Source organism: Wyeomyia smithii, chromosome 1 (genome assembly GCF_029784165.1).
Source record: "Wyeomyia smithii strain HCP4-BCI-WySm-NY-G18 chromosome 1, ASM2978416v1, whole genome shotgun sequence".
Lineage (NCBI taxonomy): Eukaryota > Metazoa > Arthropoda > Insecta > Diptera > Culicidae > Wyeomyia > Wyeomyia smithii.
In genome coordinates, this window is record NC_073694.1 from 191,070,830 (window position 1) to 191,090,662 (window position 19,833).

The following is a 19,833-nucleotide window of genomic DNA, read 5'->3' on the forward strand; positions in this document are numbered from 1 at the left end:
GCTGTCAAATTTATCTCAGTAGAGTTTATGTGTATTCTCACTAGAGTGATTGACCACTCTTGCTTTGCTCAGCTGTGGTGCAAGCAGCAAGTGTATCAATCCTCCAGTGCCCAGTGCCGCTTTTAGACGGTCTTCAGTTACACCTTTAAAAAGCTTCAATCAATACTTGAAAAATGTTTATAAAGATTCATGGTGATTTTTTCGAAGTCCGTCTGAAAATTAACTGGAACACTAGAGAGTTAATTTTTTTGCGAGCGAAAGAAACACGACACAAAGCAGAATAAATAAGTTCGGTGCAAAAACTGCTACACGCAGCGCTCATGATGGGCAAGAAGTGAGCGGTGAATATTCGCTCTGATCTTCTCACATATTGAGGAGAATAACAAGGCTGCACACTGTTTCCAAAGCTGCAAAAACGTGATCAAAATTACTTTGACCTAAAAAAATAGATTTTAGAGCCATAGTATCTTCGGGAAAGTTGATCCAATAATTATTCTGCATTTTATAGAACCCGCAATTTTGTGATTAATTCACTTAACAGTGAGAAGCGAATTTAACTTTTATCATTTTTGCATGTAAAAATTCACTTTGTTCGGCAAAGTTGTTGCACGTACCATAAGAAACAACTTTGTCAAAGGCACTATACCTCTATCTGTCTTTTTCAATGGACTTTTGTGATGAGTTCTGCAGATTGCCACAAAAAATCTTTTTTTTTTTCAATATAACATTTAGCAATGATTTTCTTCAATTTTTTAATGTTCTTCATTGTTGTTTGCTATCACAGAACAAGCAATTTCATTGAAGAAAGTTTATATTTATCTCCCAAATTTCTTTGGTTATTGACGATTTTGATTGAAACAATGCAATAATTTACTAACAGATATCTTTAAAGTCCATGTCTATATTTAACCATGTCTATATTTAAGTATAAATAAAATGTCATTTAATCCAGATATAGGCATTTGTCTCTCGCTGTCTCTTGTGAAGATATTTGTAAATAAATAAGTACATTATTTTAAAAAAATCTTTCATAGGTAAATGAACTTAAGAGATAAAAATAAACTTTTTTCGGTGAACTTATGTGTTTTATTATAGAGAACAACATTTCAGAACATTGAAATATTCTAGAAAACCAATATAATATAAAAAGTTATATTAAAAAATTGATTTTGAGGGGCGTTCTTGAGAAAACTTCACAATAGTTCATTTAAATTAGCAGGTACAAGTATAGTGTATTCGACAAAGTTGTTTCTTATAAAATGTGCTTAAAACTGTACTCAGCAAAGTGGATTTTTATATGCAAAAATTGGAAAAATAAAACTCATTTCTCACTTTTAGGTAGATTTTTTTTTCTTTAATTACAAAATTCCAACCTCTACAAAATGGAGAGTAATTAATAGAATAACTTAAATGAAGACGCAACGATCATTATTTTTGGAGTAAGATTAATTAATGTTAATTAGCGCATTATTCTAGTGAAAATAGTCAACAACTAAAAATATATGTGAGATAAAAATAAACTTTCTTCTAAGAAATTGTTCGTTTCATTGTAACAAATAATATTGAAGAACATTCAAAATGTAGAAAATCACTATAAAAAATTAAATAGAGAGAAAAAAATTTAATGGTAATCTATAGTAAACTGCACAAAAGTCCGTTTAAATAGATAGATAGAAGTATGATGTCTTCAACAAAGTTGCCGATCAAAGTGGACTTTTATATTCCAAAATGAGAATTGCAACTTCTATAACATGGAGAATAATTAATGGAACAACTTTGCTGAAGACGATATGGCTCTAAAATCAATGTTTTTGGGTCAAAATAATTTCAATCACGTTTCTGCAGCTTTGGAAACAGTGTGGGCTGGTTACACGCTTGACAAAATTTGCTTTATAGCTAATGAAGCAAATGCAAAAAATGTTTTACGATCTTTTTTTTTTCAAAGTTTCGCACTACTCAAGCAAGGTTGTTTAAAATCTTGTTTTTTTGTTAAGTTAGAAAAACTCTTAATGACTTGTCCAACGTTTCGACACCGGTTGGGGTCTTCCTCAGAGAAACTATATTGTTTCAATAGGATTTACATTTTATGACCATTGTCTACAATTTCTAATTTTGTTCCCTGTAACAAAATTCGACATCCTTCACCAACACAGTTACGAACTCGTGTTTTTTCCGAAACAAAACTTCGAAGGAACTGTAATTATGCCTTTGATATAAGTTGTGTTATAGTTGACAAACATTTGTTATCTAACAAAATTTTGTTTGAAATGGTTTCAGTACCTAATTTAGATATTACACCTTCTCTTTAGTTTAGTACTTTGGTAATAAAAAAAAATCTAAAAAATTGGTAATAAAAAATCTATTTGAGCAATAATCTGACAAATAGCACAAAGTGCAGCTTTTTTAATAGAAAAAACTAAACTAAAGAGAAGGTGTTATATTATATATCGACAAACTTTGGCTTCTAGAATAACAAACTAATTCATTCCATGTTTGATGTTACTTTTCCAATATTTGTAGAAATGTCTGAGCAACAAAATTCAGTCATGAAAATTTAAACCAGCAATAAAGAGCAGTATATCTCACGCGCATAATCTCTTTACCCCGCAGATAAGGGATCCAAAACAGTCGGTCATAAATTTTGTGTACGTCCAACAATTTCCGCCGATTTACATCGAAACGCATTTTTTATTCATATTGTTTTTTCGGGGAAGAATGGTCAAAATAATTCCGACCCACCCAGTATTGTTTTAGTGCGCAACATCGACAGCAATTCCGTGAGAAGAGCGCAATTTCACCATGAGACAATACGTGTTTTGGGGGTTTCAAATCATATCCCATGAAAATTAGCACAAATTTCCACTTTCGCTAGTCTTAGATAAAAGCGGGTTAATTAATGACCCCTCTTCTAGCGAACCAATGCTAATGTTTCTCTCTCCGGTTGCCCAGCGCAAACCTATCTCGGAAGAGAGATCCGCGTAGCTATAATTACCGCCGAATAATAAACTACTGAATCAGAATTGTTTCTGGCACTCGGGCTCTGCGCGCCCATCCAGAGGCTCCGTTTGTTGTGGTCTTCCTCACCCCGGGACTGCAGCAGCCAGCACTGTGGGAAATGGCTTCATTACAATGAAACGGTGGTTTTAAGCCAAGATGCGTGATCATTACAGACCCAAAATTAAACCTTGCTTGTTCAGCGCCGCCGTCAGAGCCACTCGGCGGTGTGCCTGGAATGGTAAACTCCCCGATGGCCACCGCAAATTTCGATTCTGATGTGACAAATAACAAAAGCGACCGACAGCTCCGCCGAAGACTGCGTGGTCTAATGCATGGGAGGCAATTTTCGGCTGGCAGCTTCTTTCTCCCGTAATGAGTGTGCACCGCTACGAGGGGCGACCCCTTTCGAAAGTGGAGTTATTAGTTGCACAGCAGCGTCGCACGATGTAATGGATCACGAACTCCCGAATGCATTTTAAATCAAGCGAACCGCGTAGAATTCTTAATAGCTTCAGGTGGCAGCCTGGCCTAAAAAGTGCCGCTCGTGTTGCTTTACTTTCGGGAGATGAATGAAGCAATGCTTCCATTAGGTTAACGTTGTTGTTTTTCTTTTTTTGCTTCTTCGACAATGTGACGCGTGATGAAGGTGAACCAACAACGCAACCTACTCTGGGACCAATAATTTAGCTTTAATGATTATTAGTCGGAATGTGGCAGGTAGCTGCCATGCAGCAGAACAGTTAGTTCCGTAGAGAATTTACCTATGTGATTTAAAAAACAGTTTATTTACAAAACAAAATGTTCTCATCAGCATATTGGCAGATAATTACTAACTTCTTTTCCACCTCCCGCTACGCACTGATTTGGTGAGCCGAAGAAAGAAGGATGTTGCCAAGGAACAATTCGTCACGCGCGAAGTACAATAGGTGTTTAATTTTCATTTTTACCCGAGACTCCCATAATAGAGTGCAGCCAAACGATTCATAAAGTATGAACAGGCTGGCGAGTATCATCTTCTAACGCCACCTTGAAATCAAGCCTGACGGCGGGAAGCAAAATTTGTACAATGTGCATGCTTCTCGCACGTCTTTGGGGTCGCAGGAAAACCAGAAATGGAAGATACTTTTTAGTCATAAAAAAACTTTAATGGGCGGAAAATTAGCATGAGAAAGAGACTATTTAAAGAGAGAATTCATCCAAAGCCACACCGAGAAATATTAATGAAACATGGGAAGGAAACGAAACCTAACTGGACGAACCAGATTGCTCCATTTTCCGGGCCTGTTCAGACATTCTTCCGGCTGGAAGCGCGGCTGAATTGCAGCGGACCCGAACCGCGGTGGTGTGTCTCGCGTAATAGCGCAAGCGCGAAATAGAAACTTGGTCAAATTTTATGGGGAACAACTACAACACAGCTGCAGAATGAACCGGCGCTGTTATCATCATGTTAATCATTTCTGACCGAATTATTTACTTATATGTCTACGAGAGGGAAAAACAGTGAGGCTGAAAACCCGAACGAACGAACGAACGTAATCGTCGATATTTTACACCTCTAATCAGCTAATCGAAACTAAACCAGCGCAATCAATACAATTCTCCCCGAGTGCACCGAAATAGCCACCATTTAAGTCGGATTAGATTCGAAAGAATGGAGGAGGCTCCGGTAATCAGGTTAGCATCGTGAGCTGCATCCGGGCACGGATCTAGTTTATCGTATCGATTATTCACTAATTGGTTGGTTAGTGCGAGTTCGTCGCTCGGCCAGGGTCCGACTGCGATGGAGTTTTGCAAGTTATTCGAGCTGTTTCAATCATAGGTTAGTCACCTTTCCGTTGGTGTTAAACTAATACTCAACCGATATTCAGCTGTTGGGTTCACAAAGAGAATTAATGATAATAATTTAAAATATGCCTGGAACTATAGGAACCTGTGAGATTTCAAAATTTGTACCAAAAAAGTGCAGGGGATGAAAGCTGATAAAAGAAACGTTAAACGCAGAAACCGTGTTAGCTGTTTAATGGTTTTTTAGGCTGTATAGAACCTGTATAAGCACAATTAGGCGATTTTATCAAGAGCCTTCTACTTAAAAGTTAGATAGATACCTACTTCATATAAATGTAGACCACGGCTACGTTTCAGATGGTTCATACGGAAGGTCCAACCTTGCATTCCTTCTCAGTCTTTCGGTTCGAATATCACCAATATATTAGCTGCACAATTAAGTGTTCACATTATTTAAATAGGAATGTAACTTTATTTTGAAAATAGTTACCTCTAAATCATTCGCTAGCTACAACTTTACGTCATCTTTCTGGCAGGACTCGAAAACTGTTACGATAAACATGAAACATATCTATTTCTATGTAAATTTTAACAAGGAGGCCGAGCGTTGTCTTACAGTAAAAGCATTTTTCCAAACCTCCGCTAAAATTGTAGCCCTTTTTCGTGCAATGCTCGACTCAATTGCATCAATTGAAGTATATACCGTTCCCCAGTGATGGGTGGCGGTTCCCACCAGTGGCGTAGCCAGAAATTACTTCTTTTTGATAAAAATTTAAGAGAGAGTAACCTCAATCAATGACCATCATGTAGCCAAACGGGATAAGAAAAACAGTGGTTTCGCGCGTACACATCACTCACTCTCAATACGAGCCGCGTTGATAAAGTGTTTTCTTGCTATCTTTAGCGATACCGCTTATCGCGCAACGCGCATGCTATTTAAATAAATTTTTGCGTAGTTCAATCAGTGATCAATTCGAGAACAACACTCGAATTGCTGTTTATCGCAGGACAAACAGTAGGGTGCAAATGGAAATCGCCTTTTCGAATTTCGCCTAGCGATAGGAATTAAAAGTTTTGTCTTCTCGATAAAAGTTCCCATGCAATTTCAGCTCATTCGTGCAGAAGTCTCCTTCCCAGAACTAGGCATAGTCACAAAATTCCATTCGTCCAGACAGCCACAGACATTCAAACCACCCTTCTGTTGCGTAGAAGTAGTATATTGTCTCGATATTCCTTCGCCGGAATACACAGAAAGGAAGCTAAGAATTAAAAACTAGAGAATGACAGGAAGAAAAATCCGAAAGGGAGTCGTTTTACTCCGGGGTTTAAGGAGATTAGGTTTGAGTAGAATTTGTTTCATAAAATCAACCTTGTAACAGACTTATCTGCAGGCGGGCGTTAATTTCTTCACATGTACGGGCGAATAAAGGGTATTTGTTCCATTATTCATCTCATTAAGCCGTTATTCACGAAAAAAGCACGGTATAAAACCATATTTCCACGAAATCATTGAAAAAATTAACAAAATACGCTTACATGCTCTTATGGAATCGCCCAGCATTGTAAATTTAGTAAACTTAGCTAGATTGATCCTAAATTTTGTGAAACAAACCATTTTTCACAACGCTTCCATATCCATCTCAAAACTTAAATCACTGCCCAATTATTCATCTTACGACGCTCCTATATTCATCACACTGTTAATAATGAATGAATAACGTTATCATGAATGAACGTAGCCGCAGACCATCGTAGTATGTTACCTAGGTATCCGCTGTAGTTGTTTACGTGCAAAATTGGCAACCTAGGTAACCACTGCAGTGCTGTCGATTTATGCCAATTATATAGAAATAATTTATATTTTTAGTAAGATTTTTTCGTAATAACAGAAACTGATTTGGCAACTTTTGATTTTCTTCAACGCAGTGAAAACAGATGAAAATACATACAGTTCAAATTTAGGAATGGTAAAAATTCATCTAATATTTTTCTACTAATTAAAGCTTGTTTTTGGAAATTTGAGGTGAACATTTTGAATATTAAAGTAGTCTTAGTGATTTTGTTTAGTAAATAAAATAAAAAGTGGTCCGATAATGACGAAAAAAAACTTTGGTTGGCTGCTGAACGAGTCCCGTTCTAGCCGTATAGAGCAATGCGCGGATTATGTTGTCTGAGGTAGGTGATTGAAATAAATAAGTTTTCAAGTGTAGATGCCCGACTATAATATCAAATTTAGAGCTTTCAAGTGAGTTTTTGAGGATTCTGCTCTATGAGAAATCTAACGTGAACTAAGAAGAATCCATTCCATGGATTAGTAGATTGGTTTAGTTGGGAAATATGCGTTTTTTCCTGTTTGCAATTGTGTTTCCATGTTCTATAAGATGAATATATGGGCTGAGATGAATAATGGCACAGTTCCCCTATAACAAGTCTCTGGCAAAAGTTTTAAAGATAAACTTTGTAATCGGACTTCCGGGAGTCGCGCCTCTGAGCAGCCAAAGTTTCACTTTTCTAACCGATAGAAAAAGCTTAAAATGTCCAATATCGAGTTCATTTTTATGCCAAATGTCTTAAAACTGCATGAGTCGTTGAGATCTGGTGCTGTCTCTTTAAAAAAAATATTTACAGAATCGACTTTTTAGGAGTCTTAAAGTTTTCGAGCTGGAGGACTTTCGCACACAATTTTTTTCGAGGCAACACCAGATCTCAGAGTTTTCTGCGTTTCTAGGACACTTACTTTAAAAAAAATCGATTTTGATTTTTTCATATCGACAATTTCGGTGCATTTTTTCATTGGTCAAATAAGTGAAACTTAGAGCGCTTTGAGGCTTCTGCATGAGAATTTTTTATTTCAGAAGACAAAGCCCTACTCTGCCTATAATCGCATATCAATCCCATCTTTATTTTCATCAAGTTGAGAAAACAGCGCGTAAAGGTATTTTTCTTGCTCTGTTGAGTGTGGTTTATTCCCATATTTTCGACATAATATAATGAGATAGACATTTACCATAACTTCTCTATAGGAACGACAAGAATGCAGGTGGGATTGGTATGCGATTATAGGCAGTACTGCTACCCGAATATCGAAAGTTAAATTTTTCTTGCAATGCAATGCAGAACCCTAACATAAACAAAACTAAGATCGGAGGCTCTGGGGGTGGCGGAGGGGTATGTAAGTCCTAAATTTCCTCTTCTTGGCTACACCACTGTTTCCCACTAAATACAAGGCATAACCTTCACAGCGTGCATGTTTAGCCGAGCCGACGACGTAGAAGCATGATCGGGTAATCCTCATGACTTGTTGGGTTGCTGTGATGAATTCGTTTTCATCACTCGTCATAATGCGATGAAGAAACCCTTTTCTTCGTCCCGCTAAAGCAGTGAAAAAACGACGCTCAGCGTCCCTTGACTACAAATCGCAAGGAACCTAAGTTTCTTTGTTTTTGAAGCATACAATCGCTTGAAAATTGCGAGGACTGGGTACATTCATCGAAGCTAGCTGTTCCTGCGTTAAGATTTGCACATAACTAAAGGTATATGATGCCACAATAAAACCACTAACGTGTCAAAGCAGCACATTTTAGATATGTCGAATTCGCCTAGCACTCATTACAGGCGCCATCTATTGACAAATAGCGAAAACTTAGTTGCGCATGATTTCGCACAGACTCACAAAAAACAGTCCAGTGGCGTCAAATCGCATGATCTTGGTGGGCACCTCACAGGACTAAAACGAGGGATAAATTGCCCATCCAATTCGTTCCTTAAAATGTCCGTTGTTTCACGTGCTTTTTGGTATGTGGCTCAGTCTTGTTGGGACCATATGTCAACCTATCTAGATTTTCAAATTTTTGGCAATAAAAAATCACGGATCATAGATCAGTACCGTTCGCCGTTGATGGTTACGTTTTTACGTTCTACGGTTTGATAAACAACTCTCAGCTATTGATGTGAATGTAGTTGCTTATAAAAAAAATAGTAATAACACCTCTTACACGACCGCAAGGTAAACGTAGAATTACGACAGCCTGTTTAATGGCAATGCATTTTTTTACAATTGGCTTAAGAATATATTCTCAAATGGGGTAAACAATTTAATGGTGTGAAGCGGTGAATTTCAGTGATAACTCTTTCAACACTCTTTTTCATTAAATGATCGGTTACGGAAGAGAAGCGCTCTCTTATTATTCTCCAGTGGCCGAATAGCGGAAACCAAATGCGACGCGACGGATACAGACAAACTTACTAACATCGCTGGACACGTTCAGCTATACTGTGTAGTCCTGCGGTCCGCGCGGTTCGTCTGCTGTGCAACGCTGCGATCGAATGAGGCGCTTACTCAGCTGCTGCTCTACCGGTTGCAAGTTGCGCTATTTTCCAGTAAGTCAACCGCCCTTTTGCTGCAGTAGTCGGATATACAATGAAGACTAAATTTCTGCATGCTAGCTTTTATACGCGACTTCCCGTAGGAGTGTCTTCGTGGCCTAGAGCGAGTGAAACAACAACAAAAACAAATCGGTAATGAAGTGAGATCATTTGTATACTTTAGCATCGGCTGTGCTGGGGGCCCGGAGCCCTCTTTTCTTAAAAAATTTAGAAGTAAAAAAATTTAATTTTTTGAAATGTTTTAACGCTTCGCTGGAAGGTGACGAGCAAAAACAAAAAAGGTAACCACTCTGTCTACACGTCTGTCCCAGGACTAGGGGGGGGGGGGGGGGGGGTTCGTGTCGAAAGGCCCGGTGCATTGGCATTGTCCCCCCCCAAATCCGGGCCTGGCTGGGGAAGATAGCCTTGTTTCAGCTCTGATTGGTCAAAAATGCGTTCAACAAGACTCTACAATTTAGTTAGCATTACAAAAACGCTGTTCCCCGCCTTTTTTTGGTGGACGCATGGCTGATTTTCTGATCGATTACTGTAAGAATGGAGGATAATCATTGAAAACCGGCAGCGTTTTGAGCATTCTAAAGTGGACAATTTTCGTCCTGTTTTCGATTTTTTAAAATTGTACCCCTATATGTACCCCTCTACGTCAAAAGTTTATACGATCTGAAATCGTTTGACTTTGACAGATGACGCTTGTACGCCAATACATACCAGTGCTGCCAACTTGAAAAATAAGTCAAAAATGAAACCGCCTGGAATTTCAAATAATCAGATTTCAAACGGCAGTAAATTTTTAACTAAACAACGGATTGCAATAGCCTAGTTATTGTTGGATGGCAAAAATGTTGAATCATTTTTTGATAGGTTAGTTATCATTTTTACTGAAATGGATAGTAGTGAAAAAGAATGAAATGTTTCAAAGAACTTTCACGTACAGTTAAGCAATCACATGCCATGCACAGACGTCAAGAATAGACACCAATCCTCTCTTTCTGCGTTAGTGAAAAATTCGACGGTACCTTCTTGTTTGCTTGAGAGCTTTGCGGCAATACTCTTCATCTACAAGTGTAATCTTTTGCTATTAGAATGCATTTTACACTGATGTCCTGAAGAAAAAAGTGCCTTCAAAGATTGAAACCTTTTGTAAATCTCCTAAAGGTTTTTTTTTTTTTCATTTTTATAGGAGGTTAATAGTCATTAAAGTTATTTGAAGCGAGCTTTTGTTGCATTTTAGGTTACGATTTTTTAGCAATGTTTAACAACAATAGGTAACAATAACTCTCGACAAATTATAAATAGCATGGTAAACGTTTTGAACTGATAACTCTGATTTCTTTCCAGTTTCAAAATACTCGTTTGGTAATATTTTTCAACAGATCACTGGTTAGATCTTAGAAATTTCTCACTCCGCATTCACCATTGCAAGGTCAGCTTTATATAGCACAATATAAGCTTCTTCCCGTGACCACTTTCCACGTTCTACATAGCGCGAAATCTGAAACGAGCCAAAGCGCTCGCTCAATGGGGGAAAGTTGGCTCGAGCAAGGGTAACTGCTGCGAAACAAGATTTCCGACCTTATTAGCCACAAAACCGTGGGAGGGTTCGAGGGCACAGGAACAATGTTTGCTTTGCAAACAATGACCCAAGATGAAGCACGCTCTGCGCGCATTGTCCAAATTAGTGTTATCCAAAATATAAACTTGTGTACTTCGAAAACATAAAAAAACTCCAATTGTCAAGAATCGTGATTGCTTGTACATTGATAAACTGCGCTGAATTGGGTATCGCTGCCAAAAAAGGGACTCCCAGAGTCGCTGCAACTTTGATCTCCGATCGTTCATCTTCGATCACAGCACAAAAAAAAGGTTTATCGATCGGCGCTGAAGGAATGCAGCAAACTACCAAATTTCTATGGAAAGTTGTTGAACAAGCTGCAGGGTAAGTGCCTGCTTAACTGCAACATGGCAAGTGCACGCTTAGAGTAAAACGATCTTTAGCTACATGCATGCTGGGAAATCGGGAATCGTAAATCATTCATAATGCTAACGGGAATCAATTCATCGATAAGAGTGTGCTCATTGAATACCGAATAGGCCAATGAAGATGGGGCGCTTTCTTGTTGGGTTTCGCTGCACGAGCCAGGAGACATTGATCCATCCATCTGTCTATACGTCCATTCGCATTGCACGATGCGTCGGACACATCGAAGCTAAAGAGGCGCCTGGAGAGAGAAAAACAGGTATGCGGGTATGATGACTGCTTGAGAAGGTGATCAAAAGCAAAGCCTAATTGGTGGACAGTGATCCAGACGCACATTTAAATATCAATGACATCGAGAAAACCGAGTGAAGAAAAACGATGCCAACAGGTGCCATTCAGCAAGTTGAACCATCATATTTTTCCCGCTATTTTTCTATACGTCCATGCTAGTCACGTGGGGGACCCTCAAGTGGTTCCATCGGCATCATCGCCATCATCATCATCATCACCATTAGCAGCAGCTTGGTAGACTTTGTGGCCTGGATGGCAACAGATTCACCATTCAATGACGGACATTGAAAGCTCCACTAATGTCAAAACTCGAGGAGGTCTCAGCTCAAAACAAACTGTCATTCCCCCATTGACGAATGCGAAGCTGCATCGTTGCCTTATGAGGTTCCCCCGAGCTACACCGACTGCCGAGAGCCGTCATTGCGATTCAAACTCTCAACGGGATGAATTGTGTTTTCAGTGTCATGTTAAATTTATATCAGCCCACCTTCATCTCACAGCTGGTAGATAGAGGCCGATAGCCGACAAAATCCGTGCGCGGCCCGGAGGAAATCGAGTCCACTGGTTAGACAGTCAGTGCGCTGGATGAGCGCGAGGTGGGGATCTCGTTAAAAAAGTATATTCGGAAAATAAACAACATCTTCCACGGGTAGGTGGAATAATCACGACGAGGAGGTGGCGGAAGAAATCAACCGCACCGATAAAATAGTAACGAGATTAAAAAAAACGTGGGATTGATCTAGAGCATACTGGTCACGGTACTGATAGCCAGCTCCCGGATGATTACTATCCAGGCTCGGTTGTTTGACGGCTCGGGAGAAGTGTCACTGCGCGCCACTCAAGTGCGGCCGCGTTTTTTCGCGCTGAACGATTGCTTGCTCAAGCGAGCGAAACTTAACAGTTTCATGTTGGTTTTATAGTTTTCGGATAGCTAATTCCACTTAATAATTTTAATTGAATTTTTAAAATTCAAACAACATTGAAAAAATTTTTTTTTTCTTCTTTTTCGTCAGGATCAGACCAGTGATTTTTATGTTTGCTTCCCAGAAAAATGCAACTCCTGCAGGGAGAGTTGTTTTAATCTTGACTTTTTCCACATAAGATGCTGTAATCTTATCACGACCACACATTGGGTTTCAAGTTCGCCTGGAATTTTTTTCTGAGCCGAGCTGTGCTAAACTTGTTTAAGCTTCACGATTACCGTGGAAGTTGTTTTTTGTTGATGCATAAAAATGAGCAAAAGTAGATGATAAAAAACAGGCTTGTGATTGTCAGTGCTCGAAAAACTTCAATAATGAGTTTTCACATGACAAATCAAACACCCATAAATACGATTTCAACTGTACAGTGCAATGAATTATATTCCTTTTGGAGGTTTAATTAATTTATGGGAAAACGGGATATTCATACATATTTTGTATACCAACTGGCGCGGCACATAGAAAAACTTTCGACCTTTGATTTTTTTTATGTCCAAGACAGAAGTAACAACCTTAAAAATGCTGCTGAAAATAATTTCGTTTTAAAGATATTTAAACAAAACACTATCACGTCTGTTATCAAAGCCAAGCACTGAAATATAGGTTACTGGACAACGTTAGTCAAAATTTTGTTTGTATGCCAAAATTTTGTTTGTATGTGGAATCGTTCAGTAATCGGTCGCATACTGATCCAGTGAGAATTTGAACAATGCCATTGTTTGAATATTTAAAAAAATCGCAATTTTCGTAGTTTTTACGCGATTCTTATGAGGGTTTAGAAATTCACGCGTTTTTTTATACGTGAATTTTGGAATTAACGTCCTTTTGACACATTTTTTTTTAAGATTTTGAGGCGAATTTTCTTAATTTATTACGGTTTAAGGTCGTAAGAAATACTTATAGCTAATATGAAAGCCCTAATTAAACATTTAATCAAGGGAGCAGATACTAATTCTGCAAGTTCAAAGTCAAGTTCCAACAACAAATTGTAGCACCAAAACGTTCCTTTACTTTGCTTCGATATGAATCTTGCTTCTTCTGTATTAACTTGCCATTAAAAGCAAAAAAACTGATCTGAATGTGGTCATGCAAGGGAAAATGCTACTTTAAAAGACCATTTGTAACAGGTTTTTCATGATTTTATTTTTCTATTTGAAAACTCATCAAACTTAACAATAATTGTTCATAATCAATAATCGTGGTTAATCTGAAGGAAAAAGAGAAAGTACGCTTGTTTCGAGAAACCGCATTTGAAGATTTTGAGTGTCCCATTGCTACAGAAACAATAGAAAATTTATCTGTAGCTTAAAAAGTATCATCAAAGATTGAATAAAATCCGGTTCATGAAACTGTAAAAGTGGCACTCTCCCTTAAAGTGCTAATAAGCAATGAATCGTTAAATTAGATTTATGAGGGCTGATGGTGGAGCCGAATAAAGCTGCCCTAGCCTAATGCCACTCTCAAAGAGGTGATGCCAGCAACTCACAAAATTTTCACCAGCGAAATGCTTCGAAAATTACAATCAATTTTCACATAGTAACCTTTTCACTAGTACAATTATACAAACATTACAGCTAGTCTTTTTTATTTTCGCTTCCAATGAACGCAGCGCGTTTTCAGATACACTAGATTTTAATCCTCGTAACGAGCTGTCATACGTGAAATATTTCAAGCGCAACATTTCAGCCAAATGTTGTTAGAATACTTTCCTTTTGTTTGACTCTAAGCAAAGCCAAGCTATTTTTATTTTTTTGTTGAAGGAACAAATGTAGTAATGAAGATAGAAAATTAAATTAACTGAAAATATGATTGTAGAAACTACGAAAAATATAGTTCAGCAGGTGGGACTCGAACCCACAACTTGGTAGTTATGTTTTATTAGAATGAAACGCCAAAATTGTATCGAAAGCAGACTTTCTGAAGAGGGGCTCTTACGGGCTAGTATTTTTCCCATCCGTCACTTATCGCGAAACGCCACTGTACAAACCGAATTTACAAAATCACAGTTCACACAACAAAGCTCAGAATAATAAAATGTGAAATACTGAAAAATAATCGAACATGTTTTCACTGCAACTCTGTGGTAACATCCTGAAAGGTCTTCTCTTGGCCGCCCGGAGGCCAAAAAAATTACCTGCGAACCTGGAGATGTCGCGCTATCTAGATAAGCTATATTGTTATGGAACCTATAACCAGTAGCACTTCTGTAAAAAAAATGATAGAACTTTCATTTGGAGTGATCAGAATTTTGGCTGCCATCTTGGTTTTTATAAGAAAAATGCAATTTTGACCGTGTTCGCAACAACCGATTTTCAATCGAAAACGAGCATTAGAAAGCTTGGAAAAAAATGCTTTATGGCTTCGTACACAAATTACGCAACGCATGAAGGGGGGGGGGGGGAGAGGAGGAGGGTTAGCTGAGATCGTTACGTAACTAACTGTGATGTTTGCTCAAAATTGCAAATTTGGAGGGGGGACAGGTTGTCCAGCGTAACGAAATTTTTAGGTTTTTAGCGTTACGTAATTTGTGTACGACGCCTAAGATGCAATTGCTAAATTAGATGAGTATCAGTGTTAACCTATCAATTGATTATTCCTCTTTTCTCCATAACCGACTTTCAGCGATTTAGCTAATAAACAAAGCATGAAGAATCGCTTAACTTTCTACTTTTCTAGAAAATATTTCACATTCATGGGTCATCAAATTCGATCAAACAAGAATGGCATTACCATGTTTTCTCTATTTCTAATAAGTATGTGCATTTATATCTTATGCACCTAGTGGCCACCTAGTTTCAGCTAGAATTGCTCAACGCGTATTATTTTTGGAAGGACGAAATTATTATCTACAACTTTGCCGAAGACACTATATCAATTAAACAAACCGTTTAGATGTTCGAAATATTTTTTATCACTAATAAACACTCGGCGCGGGAAATAATCCCAAAACTTGATATCCCGGATTTTCACTGACATAAATCAAACATCGGGACTAGTTGGAGGGTGCGCCATGATTGTTACAACAAGAAAGAGAGGACCGTTTACCATGTTTTTGACAAGTAAGATAAAACTTTTGAGATAGAAATAATTTGATTAAATATTGAATTTGTCCTCCTTTAGCTCTGATGACAGCTCGGAGACGCTCAGGTTAAGACTCAACGGCGGACCGAATTTAATTTTGAGGAATTTTCTTCCAGCAAATTAGGCAAAGACTTTTTGTCTCGTGTGTTTTCGTGTGCTAGCCTTTGCTTCTAACATCCCCCAAATCGAGAAGTCCTTCACACAGAAGGAGAAGACAGAAGGAAAGTTGGACTTGTACCAGTCTTGAACGGTCTTTTCCTGTGAGCCGGGACACCGCATTGCATGAAGGTCCAGTTTTGATTGTTATTCGATTTCTGAGCCCAACGAAAATCAACCCGAAAACCGACCTTGCATTTTTGTTGCAATTTTGTTGGCGCACCCTGTATTACACCTAGTGCCTACTATTTTTTTGTGTAAAATATAGCTTATTCATCTTTGTTTAAAGCGGAGAGAAAATAACTGACAGCTGTCATATTTCTGTAAAATTAATTCGTGAATCGTGAAAAAACTAAATTAATGATACAGAATATGTTTAGCATGGTTTAGATTTTTTTAATTACTGTTCTGTTTCTTCTGGAAGAACAAAATTACTGTCCACAATTTAGCTGAAGACGTTATAACAAACAAATAAATCGTTTTAGTTTTTTTTACATAGCTTCTCAAAAACGAGTCGTGATTTAAAAAAAAAAAAACAATATCACAAAATGGCATCTTTTCCCCATACAAAAATCAGTGCAAAGTTTCAGCGAAATCAAAAAATGACAGTTAAAAAAATATAATAAAACTGGTACATTTTTCGTAAAATTGCTCAACTGGTCAGATGTCATCAAATTGAGGTTATGTCTTCCAATCTGGCGTCATTGCTGCGACTGACGAATGACTTGACTTTCCTTTTTTACAAATAAAAAAACGAAGAGAGAATGAACATTGCATGATAGTGAAATATTTCCGTTTCATAATGACTCGAACGTTTATGGTGGCCTATTTTCACTTTCATGCAAAAACGCTGAAAAATAGTTGCCGTGATTGTAATTCTTCAGATTGTTTTAATAATCTTGGCAGGTATGGAGCTTGACCGTTAAAAAAACTCGCAGCAGTAATTCTAGTTTTAATAGTCGTTTTGCAGAATTGGACATGAAACTTAAATTACTACTAGGGATATCATAACTGTAATTTAGTTGGGTTTTTAATCTGCTCAAGCCATTCTGTTGATAATAGAAAAAATAAAATTTGAACATCAACAAAAAGAAATTTTTTTAATCACATGTAGGTAATATTTTTCCCATTATCCCTAATTGTGAAAAGTAAACTCACAGTAACGATTAATGAAATAATAACAAAAATTACTGAGCTACATTGGTACAATTTCACGACAAATCGCCCTGAAATTGCTGAAATTTGAAACATATTTGATTTTTATGAAAGGTTATATTTGTTTTCTCTTCGTCTCCGCACGTAACGTAGTCGAATTGAAAACATTAAAAGTTAATACTTTTTTGGATATTACTATAAGATTAAACATCCAATGATAATAATATGTTCTTCACCATTTTAAGTAAACTTTCTCTTAGACTCAGGCGTCTCAGCTAACCTTCTCTCTCCACCTGTTTTGCTTAGAAACCGCAGGAAATATTTTTATAAAAATAGAAAAAAAAACCTCTTGGCAAGGAACATGTCGCTGCCAATTCTGTTGCGTTTCACGCCAGTGGAAGCCACATTTTCTCCATCTTTCAACGTAAGGATAACCGAGCAGTGATCGATAATAAATCGCAGCCTAACAATGCCCCAGAGTGTGGCGATAGTCACGGTCTAGTCCCATTCCTCTAGCAGCCAGGTTTTCAGAGCAGCCGGTCGCTTGCTGCTGCTGGACGTTGTTGATTTACGTGTTGGGGTACGCCACCAGTCTGCGACCTTCGTGCAGCTTTTCATTTCTTACCAATAAAACCTTAACGATCCAATAGAGACTAGCAGTGATCTTTACGGTGCGATAACAAGCCGTCGCAACAGAACGGAGGCAGTCCTCGCGTAAATCAGCCCATCTGTCAGTTTGACGCCGCTCACGAGAGAAGTGCCACCGATATTCGTATCGCACGGTAGCACCCGACAACACGCGCCCCGGTAACCTGCGATGTTTGAACTTACCTGAAACAAAAAAAGAGAGACAGAAAAACAATAACAGTTAGCAGAGGAGGTGATTATCAGAGGCACAAGTCGCTAGATGGAGATAGAATTAGAAGCCAACGGTGCTACCGAACACGATCGTGATTTTTTCGAGCTTTAAAGCGTGCAAAAATAATCACTTCATTTATTTCTTGATGGCCTAGTTCTGGCGGGGTGTAGACATTCATTCACTGTTACAACGGGGTAAATTAGAGCTGGATTTTACGCCCTCCTTCTCTTTGTGGGCTCATTAAATCGTGACAGTTGCGCAGTTATTAGGTCACCGAGTTTGCTATCGTGGATTGCTTCATGGATTTACAGCAACCGATTTGTTTTCTCGTTTGAAAGATAACGTAGATTAAACCGAGAGAGGGCGGATTGGATGCTCCAGGTACCCAATATTTGAGATGATCGAATAGAGCAGAAATAAACAATCCATCTATAGACTGAAAATTATACAACTCATGCCCGTGAGCCGTCTTCCGTTTCGTCTGGTTTGAGTGGATTGAATCATAAAAGGGTATCTAGCTGAAATTGATGTTGGCCGGTGATAATTTTATGTGAGGGCATAAAAGTACCACTTCTTCGGTTGATGTCTCTCCGCGTTAATTTCCCAGCATAATCTAATCTTGGCTAGGGGGTTAAATCACGAACTCTTTCAAAAGTGCACGTAAGTGCTCTGCCTTTTTGCTCGGGGAGTAGCCTGCAAACATAAACTGCACTCGAGTGATTAAAATCCGTTGATTATCCGATTACGATGAGGCTCAAGCTTTTCTGTGCCAGTTGACCACTTAAAGTGAGGATGTAACACTGTTTTTTTTTTGCACGTGATATCGATGGATGCAGCGATGGGCAAGAAATTGCTATTGATATTTGTTATTTAAATTAAAATCTCTTCGATCGTACTTCATTTACATTTGAAAACAAGAACAAGAATTAAACAAGAATTAAACAGAATTTTTTTATGTAACCTGATGCAGCCTGTTCATTAACATTTTCTAACACAGACATCAAAAAGATACGCCTTTCAATCGCAGTATACTAATTCGTTCTTACGACGTTTTATTTTTACGAAAATTTCAGAATTCTTGCGGGTTTTTTACACAGCTTTCGGAATTTCGTAATTCGTTTATTAAATTCCCAGTTTTTTTCGGAATTTTCTATAACTTTCTCCCAATAAAAGAACATCGTAGAACTACATTAACTATGATAAAACCTGCAACGCAGATTAAAAAGTTATAAGTGCGGAACGTAATCATTTCAAATTTCATTACTCTTAATATTGTTTATATTAGAAGCGGTTCTATTGAAGCAATTACTGTCTAATTCGACTTGCAAGTAGTCCACACAATAAACAGATAATTTCGACGGTTTTGCGTCTAGCTGGGGAGACTCTCCTCTCGTTTATGATAATAAAACGACACAAATAACAAACGGTTTTACTACCACTAAAGATTAACTACATATTGAATTACTAACCGTTTATTTTTCTCCTTTTTCCATGTTTCAGAGTACTTCAGCTATAAAAGGTAAGTTTCCTATCAACGGCAGCGACAACAGAGACGCGTCTCGGTCAACTCGATTAAATCAAACTGCCCAATCTTTCAACCGTCCCGTTCAGTAAATCTTGCTGTTAATGTTCGGACTGCAACCGTAACGTCGCGCCACGTCATGTCGCGTCATCGGCTGCGTTTGTGTCAGTTTATACTGCGGATGCCCATAGAGTCCCATAGCGAAAGCTAGATCCAACATGACGAACACACGATGATTGATGAAGATACGCTCATCCGGCCCCGGAACGTTCGTTCGACCTCCCGCAGTGACGTACTGCTCGCTCGTCGGGAATCCGGATCACAGCAATTGCTCCGATAGCTTCCCAGCGTTGTGTTTTCTGGTTTTCTATTACCCCAAACGTAAAAATAAAGTTCAATGCTCAGTAACAATATTTCCCGGCTGCCGCCGCAGGGAGAAGCGCTAGGTTTTCAGCTTCTTCCTGTGTTTTCTTGTGTTTGATGTGGTGTGTATATACACAAATAAACAAGCGGCTAGGAAGACGGGTAACCATAATAACTATAATCAAATCGTATTCAGACTAGCTATACCGCGAAATCAGCCAGCATTAGTGAAAATATTCCGTTTAAACCCGAACCACCGATTGGGCCCCGTGCAATGGAC

At 38.3% G+C, this 19,833-nt stretch overlaps 2 protein-coding genes across 4 annotated transcripts in view; one reads left to right on the top strand and one right to left on the bottom strand.

Moving 5' to 3' along the window:
• Positions 1-19,833, top strand: part of LOC129721151 (uncharacterized) — a 307,031-nt gene that overhangs the window by 109,400 nt on the left and 177,798 nt on the right. The window contains exon 3 of one of the 2 annotated variants that reach the window (XM_055673369.1): positions 19,169-19,187. The gene's annotated coding sequence lies outside the window, so the exon portion shown is untranslated. Of the gene's footprint in view, positions 1-19,166; positions 19,188-19,833 lie in introns of both variants that reach the window. The other variant, XM_055673378.1, reaches the window with a different exon arrangement.
• LOC129721158 (autophagy-related protein 16-1) overlaps positions 1-19,833 on the bottom strand; it is a 260,160-nt gene that overhangs the window by 49,614 nt on the left and 190,713 nt on the right. The gene's annotated exons all lie outside the window — the stretch shown is intronic.